This window comes from Sorex fumeus, unplaced genomic scaffold (genome assembly GCF_029834395.1).
Source record: "Sorex fumeus unplaced genomic scaffold, SorFum_2.1 ptg000124l, whole genome shotgun sequence".
NCBI classification, from domain to species: domain Eukaryota; kingdom Metazoa; phylum Chordata; class Mammalia; order Eulipotyphla; family Soricidae; genus Sorex; species Sorex fumeus.
In genome coordinates this window covers 385001-395835 of record NW_026606181.1, presented here as the reverse complement: position 1 = coordinate 395835, position 10835 = coordinate 385001, and positions in this window count along the sequence as shown.

Here is a 10835-nt window from a genome sequence, read left to right as displayed (position 1 = left end):
GAAGATCACCTGGGTCAGGAAGGCGCGCAGAAGGTCTGCAAAGGCAGATGCTGAAACTAACAGGTGAATTAGCAGGAAGGTGGCTTTGCTCCACCTGCCGACCTTGCTTGCCATGGCGAGTTGACCCTCTTTCCTCTCTCCACCCCACCTCTCCCCCCCACACACACACAGCTGGCCACAGGAAGGAATTATAAAACAGGCTGAGGAGGGCCTGGACAGCACAGCGGGTAGGGCGTTTGCCTTGCACGCGGCCGATCTGAGTTCGATTCCCAGCATCCCATATGGTCCCCGGTGCACCACCAGGAGTAAGTCCTGAGTGCAGAGCCAGGAGTAACCCCTGTGCATCGCCAGGTGTGACCCAAAAAGAATAAAAAACTACTTATATGTAAGAAAAGATGAAATAATGCCATTTTCCTCCACCTGAATGGAACTAGAGGGTATCATGCCACTAAAGTCATCAGGAGAGAAACAGATACAGAATGCTCTCTCTGATGTATGGGATATAACGAAACACATTAAAGGGACAAATTGGCAAAGGAAACAGAATTTGAGAATTGGTTCACAAAATTGAGTTTACCTCAGGAAGGGAGATAAGAGAGACCCTTGGGACAGGATAAGAGAGAAATGGACATTCTGATTGTAGGTGGGGTGTTTGAACCAAGTTTAAATGAAACTCTTGCTACAAAAATGGTATTCTAAGAATTAGAATACAAAAATGTATTCTAAGAAAAAATGGTAGAAAATGTTTACCGAGTTAAAATGTGTATATATCACTGTATCACTGTTATCCTGTTGCTCATCGATTTACTAGTGTGGGCGCCAGTATCATCTCCATTCGTCCCAGTCCTGAGATTTTAGCAGCCTCTCCTTGCTCTCATCTTTCCCAACATATTGGAGGCTCTTTCAGGGTCAGGGGATTGAGACCCGTTATTGTTACTGGTTTTGGCATATCGAAGATGCCATGGCTAGCTTGCCAGGCTCTGCTGTAAAATGTATGTGTGTGTGTGTGTGTGTGTGTGTGTGTGTGTGTGTGTGTATCACATCATATTCAGTCAATGGTTTTGCCTGACCAATGTCGCTGTTGTTCCAAAATTCCAAATGGGATCGAACCACCGTCTCCTTCGTGCAAAATTCTACTTCACGAAACAGGGAGAAAGGGCTACAAAGTTTAAGAAGAGGACTCCCGGAACGACCACCAACTGGGAGCTCTTTGGCTCTGTTGCAGCAACATGGGAAGATGCCATCGTTGACAACATTGATGAGGAATACGATCGACTGGTTCAGTACCTCCATGATTGTGCGAGGAACACCAAGAGAGAGATAGCCACAAAAAAACGCCTGTCTTTGAAAACTCTTGAGCTTATTCGCCAACGTGGCTTGGCGCAAGCCTCAACAAATGAACGTCCAAGTTCGCAAAGCAGTGCAGAGAAGCAATCAAGGAAGACCTCAAAGAGAGAAGAGCAGAAGTGCTGGTAGATGCAGCAGAAGCTGAGAAAAGCATTCGTAACGCCCGCCTGTCCTTTGCCAACAAGACCAAGATGACTGGTCTCCGACATCCTGATGGATCTATCACATCTTCCAGAAGGGCAATGGAGAAGATTATTCATGACTTCTACTCGGATCTCTTCGATAGCCATGTCCATCTGCCCACATACCAAATTCCGCAGGATGGATATGTTGTTTCCAGTGTTCTCCCTTCCGAAATCCAACATGCCATTTCATCGGTAAAGAAGTGAACAGCACCTGTCCCAGACAAGGTCAGACCCAAACACCTGAAGAACCTGCTATCAGTACTCACTGACTCGGCTTTTCACACGCTACCTGTCTGAATGCAAGGTTCTGTCCCAGTGGAAAACCAGCAGGACTGTACAAGAAGGGAGACATCCACGACACTGGCAACCATCGCCCTATCTGCCTGTTGTCTGTCATCTACAAGCTGTTTACTCGATTGATTCTGAATAGGACTGGCAGAACACTAGATGAAGGACAACCATGCGAGCAAGCAGGGTTCCGCAAAGGATTCAGCACCATCGACCATATCCACATGATAACCAAGCTCATTGAGGTTTCTCGGGAGTTCAAGATGCCACTCTGTTCATTGATTTCAAGAAGGCCTTTGATTCTGTTGAGACAGAAGAGGTCATCGAAGCCCTAGCCAAACAGCACGTTCACACTCAATACACCAGGATCCTCCGTGAGCTGTATTACGAATTCACTACCAGGATCTCACCATTCTATAAGGAAATGATCACCCATACCCTCTCCTCCTTTTAGGCACTTTCCGGCTTCCTAAATGTTTGTGCCAGTGGTCCAACGCCTTATTTTGGGCGAGAGGTTATGAATACGTCCCTGCCAGGGAATGGTGACCTCTCACCAGGAACCTCACTGTCACCAGCGGCCACCCCTTCCACATGGCGACTCTTCCTGCTCTCCTGTTTCTTGGCTCAGGTGTGCTGGAGAGAAGGTGAGGTGATTTCTTATCTTTGTGCAGATGCCTAGTAAGATCTACTTTAATTAAGGGAGTGCATATACCATGCTTTATTGGGGAAACTTTCTTCAGCATGTGGGGCTTCTTAGTTAAACCTTTTATCTTTGGTGAAAGGCCGAATGCCATTTCTGGAAAAATGGAAAAAGTCATATTCAGCGGCCTTGCCATAATTATTTTACAGAAATTTATCAGTAATGAGTTCTCCTTCTCTGCTAGCAGGCAACAATTATTTTCGATAAGGGAGTCCAGAGTCGATGTGGGCAGCTTTCTGCTGTTTCTACTAGAAGAATCTGTGAGTGCGCGCGCATGCTTGTGTGTGTGTGTGTGTGTGTGTGTGTGTGTGTGTGCGCGTGGGTGCATGCGTGTGGCCATTTTCAGTGGCACCCAGTGCTAGGAATCACCAGCACATGACCCAGTGGTGCTAAGGATGAAAGCTCGGGTGGTGCTGTGCGGCTGTGGATGAAACCCAGGGCCTCAGACACACTAACAAGTTCCCTACCACTTCAATTGTGCTCCCAGCCTGACTGTTTTCTTTTCTTTTAAAATTTTTCCATGACAGTGACTTTTCCAATTAAAATGTGCAACTGTCCATTCATTTAATAACTATTTGCTCAGAAGCCACTAAGTGCCAGGCACTCTGCCAAACACCAGGATACAATTCAAGTGCTAAAAAGACAAACAAAGAAAATGAAAACCCAAGGTCCTTCTCAGTAGGAAAGTCTTCAGAGCCCAGGCATAGAGATGTGCCATGAAAGAGTCTAGCAAGCAGAAGCTGGACCCAGAGTCAGGGGTCACCAACCAGTTGGACAGATTCACAACTAAATCTCAGAACAGATGCAAGTCAAGCAGCTACTCTGGGGTGCCAACCCCCAGCAGCCACACCCACACCCCACAGCTGACACGGTACCATTGGCCCAACTCCACTGCTTCTCAACTAAGTAGAGACACCAAACCAATAAGAATTCCAAGTACACCAGTTGTTAGTTTGGTTGGTTTTTTTTTGGCTTTTTGGGTCACACCAAGCATTGCACAGGTGTTACTCCTGGCTCATGCACTCAGGAATTACTCCTGGCGGTGCTCGGGGGACCATATAGGATGCTGGGAATTGAACCTGGGTCGGCCACGTACAAGGCAAAAGCCCTACCAAACCAATGAGAATTCCAAGTACACCAGTTGTTTGTTTTTGGGTGTTTCTTTTTTTTGTGCTTTTTAGGTCACACCCAGCATTGTACTGGTGTTACTTCTGGCTCATGCACTCAGGAATTACTCCTGGCAGTGCTCAGGGGACCATATGGGATGCTGGGACTCGAACCCGGGTTGGCCGCATGCAAGGCAAACGCCCCACCTGCTGTGCTATCGCTCCAGCCCCATACACCAGTTTTTAGGGTGAGAACTCTGGGGTCTTCTCAGAGCAGCCTCCCTCCAGCTGCACCCCCACACCCACACCTCACAGGTGCCACTATGTAAACTCACCCACTGACCCAGCTCTACAGATCCTAGAGTTTCTGGAGTGTGTGGTCACATACGCAGCCACATCACCACCTCCAAATTCCACAACACCAACATTCCAATAGGAGCATATTAAACTAGATGGGAAAGCAGCATTGAAGTCAACTAAGTTCAATAAAGGAAAACAATAACAACAGATTGTTCAACTACCACCAACAGCTCAATAAACCTTAGTAAACCCTAGTAAACATTATGCCAAGAACTTAATGACCCAATGGGGAGATTTAACAATTTCACAAATTTTCTTTTCACTGTAAAATATTTTTGAAAATTCTACTAGCCATGTAGTTGTAACAAGCAGTATAAATTATTTTGTGCCTATTAGGGGGACAGGCTGGCGGCAGTGGGGGGCGTTGGAAATTGGAACATAGATGAGGGACAGTCACTGGTGGTGGGATTGGTGTTAGAATATTGAATGCCTGTAACAACTCTGTTGTGAATAACTTGGTAAGAGGAGGTGTTTAAGTAAAGTAGAAAAAGAAGAAAAAAGAAAGTCAGATGCTAGTGGGTGAGAATAGCAAAGGAATCACACAAATACATGTAAAATTCAACCTAGAAGAATATAATTGAGAGGCTGAGAAGGGCCAAGGAAGGCCTTGCCATGCAACTAATGGATTTGTGCTTGCCCGTTAAATTAGCTAGACCCAGAACACATAGGAAGGAACAGATTGTGAGTCTGAATGAATGTGCAGAGGTTTTCCTGCACACTGTTTTCTTTAATTTAATTTACTCTTATTTTTATAAAGCAGTTCACAATATTTGATTACATTTGGTATTCAAGCACCAATCCCATCACCATTACATACCTTCCCACCACCATAGTTTGGATGTTTCCATCCCAAACACCAACCTGCCCCCAAAGAGAACTGAAATAATTTCTTTGTATTGTTTGTTATGAACAAACTGCTGAAAATGCTTCAAAAAAGTTACCTTAAAGGAGAGTGTGTGAAGATTGTTGTCTTTCACCTAGGGGCCATTAAGCCATTAGATTACTATTATGTTGTTAAGAATTGAGTCTTATATATATATATACACACACACACTATGCTTGGAATATCACGATTCACTCAAATGAGAGATAGAATCCGGAGTTCTGATCTTCGTCAACGCTCAAGAATCAGGGACGCTGTCTCATTTGCCAAGACATCAAAAATCAGATGGGCTGGACATGTAATGAGGTTTACAGACAACCGCTGGACTAGAGCCATTACTGATTGGATTCCACGGGACATCAAAAGATCACGTGGACGCCCACCTACAAGATGGTCAGACTTCTTCGTCAAGACCCTGAATGATCGGTTTGAGGCTCTGCATGTTCCTAGAACGAACAGATACCATTGGGCTACGCTAGCACGCAACCGGGATGAATGGAGACGTTACTGGCACCCTCTCGAGTAAATCGATGAATAACGGGGATTAAGTGATTATGTCACTTAAGTGATTAAGTGATATATATACACACACACACATATATATGTAAAAATATATTTCCCTGTAAGATTGGTTGCCTTCTACTTTTTTGGGGGGGTGGGACCATATGGGATGCTGAGAATCGAACCTGGGTCAGCCGTGTGCAAGGCAAACGCCCTACCCACTGTGCTATCGCTCTAGCCCCGCCTTCTATTTTAAACCCCACCAAATGTATGGTGTGCTATCTTGGAATATGAGTGGTGCGAGGTATGAGATGTCGCGGCCAACACGGTCTAGGTATAGGGTCACTCCAGGGTGAAGCTCAACCTGAGCATGTGGAGAGCCGCTGTGAGCATGACAGCAGTTGAGTTCTGGATGTTTCTGGCTGTCAGAGCTGAGTCCCTTGGGGCGGGAAGAGGCCTCACCTGGCCGCCTCCAGGTTGCCCCAAGTGAAACAGCCTGACGCAGGGTCTGGCAGCATGATGTGGCAAGTGGTTTTATGCTCTCTTCCAAGAAGGAAAGACAAGGAGTCTCTGGATCATGGCCGTCGATGAGATTATTTGGTGCCAGCCAGAGGTCACTGCCAAGTTGCCAGAAACAGGGGGGCATGGGAGAAGGTCACCTATTCCCAGTTCCATTGAACCTGGAGTTTTCAGCCACAGGTCCTGCATACCTGGGTTTTCATTCGCGAGGCTTGGCCTGAGAGTGTGGAGAGCAGCCAGGAGCCAGGCGGCAGTTGTGCACACTCAGTTTTTTTTTCTTCTTTTTTTATTAGTGAAAAACCATGAGGCACAGTTATAGGCCCACAAATTCTGCGCTTGGGTTTCAGTTATACAATGATCAAGTGCCCATCCCTCCACCAGTGCCCGTCATCCATCCCCACGGGTCCCAGCACCCCCCCTCATCCCCCCCCGTCCCATCCTGCCTCTGTGGCAGGGTATTCCCCCTTGTTCTCTCTCTCTTCTTTTGGGTACTGTGTTTTGCAAGAGAGGCATTGAGTGGCAATCATGTTTGGTCTATAGACTACTTTCAGCGTGATTCTCCCACCCTGGGAGGGTCCTCCCAACAACCTTTATTTGGTGCTCCCTTCTCTATCTGAGCTTCCTTCTCACCTAGCACATGTGGCTGGCCTTCAAGTCATGGAGCAAAATTCCTGGTACTAATCTCAGCCATTCCTGGGTGTTAGTCTCCCGTTTTCTTGCTTTATGTTCCCCAGATGAATGCAATCTTTCTGTGTCTATCCCGCTCTTTCTGACTCATTTCGCTTAACATGATACTTTCCATGTAGTACCACTTGTATGTAAATTTCATAACTTCATCTTTTCTAACAGCTACATAGTACTCCATTGTGTAAATGTACCAAAGTTTCTTTAACCAGTCATCTGTTCTTGGGCACTCAGGTTTTTTCCAGATTCTGGCTATTGTAAAGAGTACTGCAATGAGTTTTAAGCAGAATTTTAATCTCTTTATCTACACTAATCGCAGCCGACCTGGTCGGCCCAGGTTCGATTCCTCCGCCCCTCTCAGAGATCCCGGCAAGCTACCGAGAGTATCTTGCCCGCACGGCAAAGCCTGGCAAGCTCCCCGTGATGTATTTGATGTGCCAAACACAGTAACAACAGGTCTCACAAGGGAGACATTACTGGGCCCGCTCGAGCAAATCGATGGACAACGGGAAGACAGTGACAGTGACAGTGATCTACACTAATATTTTCATTTAAACTACCAAACACATTTAGTTTTATTTGCAGGGAACAGGTACCTTCCTTTCCACACCCTGAACCCCCCCCCCTTTTTTTAAATTAATGAATCACCATGAGGTGCAGTTACAGACTTACAAACTTTTGTGCTTACGGGTCAATCATACAACAACTGAGCACCCATTCCTCTACCAGTCCCCATTCTCCACCACCAATATTCCCAGTATCTCTCCCACCACGCCCAACTCTATCCCCCTCCCCCACCTCTGTGGCAGGCACGTTCCCTTTTACTCTCTCTCTCTCCTTGTGGGTGTTGTGATTTGCGATAGAAGTACTGAGTGGCCATCATGCTCGGTCTATAGTCTACTTTCAGCACACATTTCCCACCCTGAGCGAGCCCTCCAAGCACCCTTTACTTGGTGTTCCCTTCTCTATCTGAGCTGTCTTTTCCCCCAGCATGTGAGGCCGACTTCCAAGCCGTGGAGCGGACCTCCTGGTCCTTATCTCTACTACCCTTGGGTGTTCGTCTCCCACTGTTACTCCATATTCCACAGATGAACCTGCGCCCCTTTGGCCTGCGTGCACACCACAGCTCTCCATCCACTCACCATCTCTTCCCACATGCCCTCGTCCTGCCGTCTTGCCTTCCCTTTAGCATGACAAGACATCTTTCTCCTGAGGCAAGTCAGTCTGGCATTAAGGGAAAACATCAGTGCTTGGTCACTACCATTCAGATTTTCCAACATTTGCATTTAAGAAGAAATGGTGAACTGCCAGTTAGAGATGAGATTGGGCTGAACATCAGGATTCTTCCAAGAAATTCACATTTTGTGGAGTCAGCTAAGCTCGGTAGACGATGTCCAAAAACGACACCAGAGTGGTGAACAAGGTTTTGCAACCAATAATGGGATGTTGCTTGAGGACATCTGTGATACTTACGAAAGACACCCGAAACAGAATTTCTAGGGTTTGGAGGTAGAGCTCAATGTTAGAACACCTGTCTTTTTTTATATATATATATACTCAATTTATTGTAAATGAGTAATATGATATAGTGGAACAAACCAAATCCCACCACAAACGTCTTTTGTTTTTTTCTTTTTCTTTTTTAGGCTGGGTGGGGGCATATCTGACTGTGCACAGGGCTTACTTCTGGCTCTGTGCTCAGAAATCACTCCCTGGTAGAACTTAGTAGAACCATAAGAGATGTTTGTTATTGAAATGCGGTTAGCTACATGCAAGGTAAGTGTCCCTCAGGTTGTCCCATCTCTCCACACTCCATATATTGGACCGATCTTGAGTTAATTCCCTATGCCAGCATTTTCATTTCCTCACATGCTTAGAACACCCGTCTTAACACAGACATTTGAGGACCTGCACCTAAGCCCCAGCACCAAAAAAAAAAAAATTCATTTCTAAAACACAAAACTCGGTGCTGGAGCGATGGCACAGCGGGTAGGGTGTTTGCCTTGCAACAAGGTTGACCCGGGTTCGATTCCCAGCATCCCATGTGGGCCCCCGAGCACCACCAGGAGTGATTCCTGAGTGCATGGGCCAGGAGTTACCCCTGTGCATCGCTGGGTGTGACCCAAATAAATAAATAAATAAATAAATCAAACACAAAACTCAAAGCAAACATTACTGTAAGATCGTGATTACTTCAGATACAAATCAAGTTCAGATGACATCACTGCTTAATTACAATGTAAGGAGCCTGGGCTCTACATGAAAGCCAGGGAACAACTTGGACTTAAAAAAAAAACAGGCATGTGATATGTTACTAATATTCCTCTGAGAGTTAAGAAAATACACACCCGAAGATGTCATACAGTAAGAACTTTAAAATTGTTTATACCATATTAGGAAGAAAGCTTGTGCGAAGATTAAGTAGCACATTCTTCCTTTGGATTTGGTAACGATTGTATGGGTTTGGGAACAAATGAAACAATTTAAGCCAATTGTCATTGGTTTGATCTCTATGTTGTACCTATTAAACTATTTGTTTTTCAGTATCGAATAATTGTTCTCTAAATAACACAAGTATAATTCCCCAAAGAATTATTTTTGATAGACAAAAAGTAAAAATACCTTATTTCTTCTATTTGTTAACATAATACAGCATTATATTTTAATGGCAGGAAAATTTTCATTTTTTATTAGAGCCTGCCTGTTAGTATATCTTAGCATGAGGAAAGACTTTAGGTACTTTTATTTAGAGATGCTACAAAAAATTTTTATTGAGCATTTACTGTAAGCCAGGAAGTGTTCTAGACAATAATGTGTATGTTTCATTTAAATAGCATAAGCATTTTACCAAACCAGCTGAATAATTAGCTTATTACTTTATTAATAATGACAGTCTTTAACTGTCACATTACAAAGAAATTTGGATACAATTTTATTTTGATCTACTTAAAATATTCATATAGTATTAAAAATTGGGCGTAGAAAGACAGTTTTTTATTTCAGTGTTTTTTTTTTGTGTGGTGGTGAGATTGAACCCAAGACCTTTTGGCTCTTGAGAAATGATGGATGCAGTGTCGGGTTAAAAAGGATCTACACATGCAAGACAAGACCCTTACCCCTGTACCATCTGTCTGGTTCAATTGCCATTCATTAGAATATTTATTGTATGGTAGGAATTACACCAAGTACAGTTCAAACAATAACTTGATATTTATGACTTTATGAAGGTTACAGCTATCCCCTTCCTTTTTTATTTTTTTTCTTTTTGGGTCACACCCGGCGATGCACAGGGGTTACTCCTGGCTCTGCACTCAGGAGTTACTCCTGGTGGTGCTCAGGGGACCATATGGGATGCTGGGAATCGAACCTGGGTTGGCCGCGTGCAAGGCAAACGCCCTACCCGCTGTGCTATTGCTCCAGCCCCTTCCCCTTCTTTTTTTAAAAAGTGGGAATTGAAAACCCATTTGTCATATTTGGTATGAGGCCACACGCTGGTGTGGTACCAGGGACTGACTGAACCCAGGGCTGACTGGTACATGCTCTCAGAAGTCCCATGCAGCCTAGTAAACACCCAGTAAGAAAGTGGAAGAAAAGTGAAGTTCCCTGTACCAACTCCCTTTCTGCTCCACTTTATAAGGGTAGGACTGATGAGCTGCTGTTCTTTCGTGTGTTTTGATCTTGGAGGTGCCAGGCACTCAACCCAGGGTCTCTCACCGAGCCACATCCCCAGCCCCAAGCTGTTGTTCTTCTGGAGGGGCCTCCTGTTGACAGGCCTGAAGCTCTGTGACTTCTATGCCTATGAGGGGTGGGGGTATAGGTGGGTGGGGGCAGAGGGTTGGATTCTGTAACTGATGCCATCTGCTTATTTCCCAAATAGGGGGGCTGGAGTGATAGCTCAGCAGGTAGGGCGTTTGCCTTGCACGTGGCCAACCCGGGTTCGATTCCCAGCATCCTATATGGTTCCCCACCAGGAGTAATTCCAGAGTGCAGAACCAGGAGTAACCCCTGTGCATCACAGGGTGTGACCCCAAAAAGAAAAAAAAACCAAATAGGATTGCCTTCTCACTTACTGAACTGCTAGCCACACGGTACTTCTTCCCATCCTCAAGAGTGCCTTTCACATGCAAGCAGTGAACTCAGAGCCTGCCTCACCCACCGCTTGATCAGATTCTTGTGTTCTGGGCCAGTCTTGCGCTGCTGCAATCAGATGCAGACCAAGTATCAGGCACCTCGGGATAGATCTCTGCTCGCAGAGCCTGCTG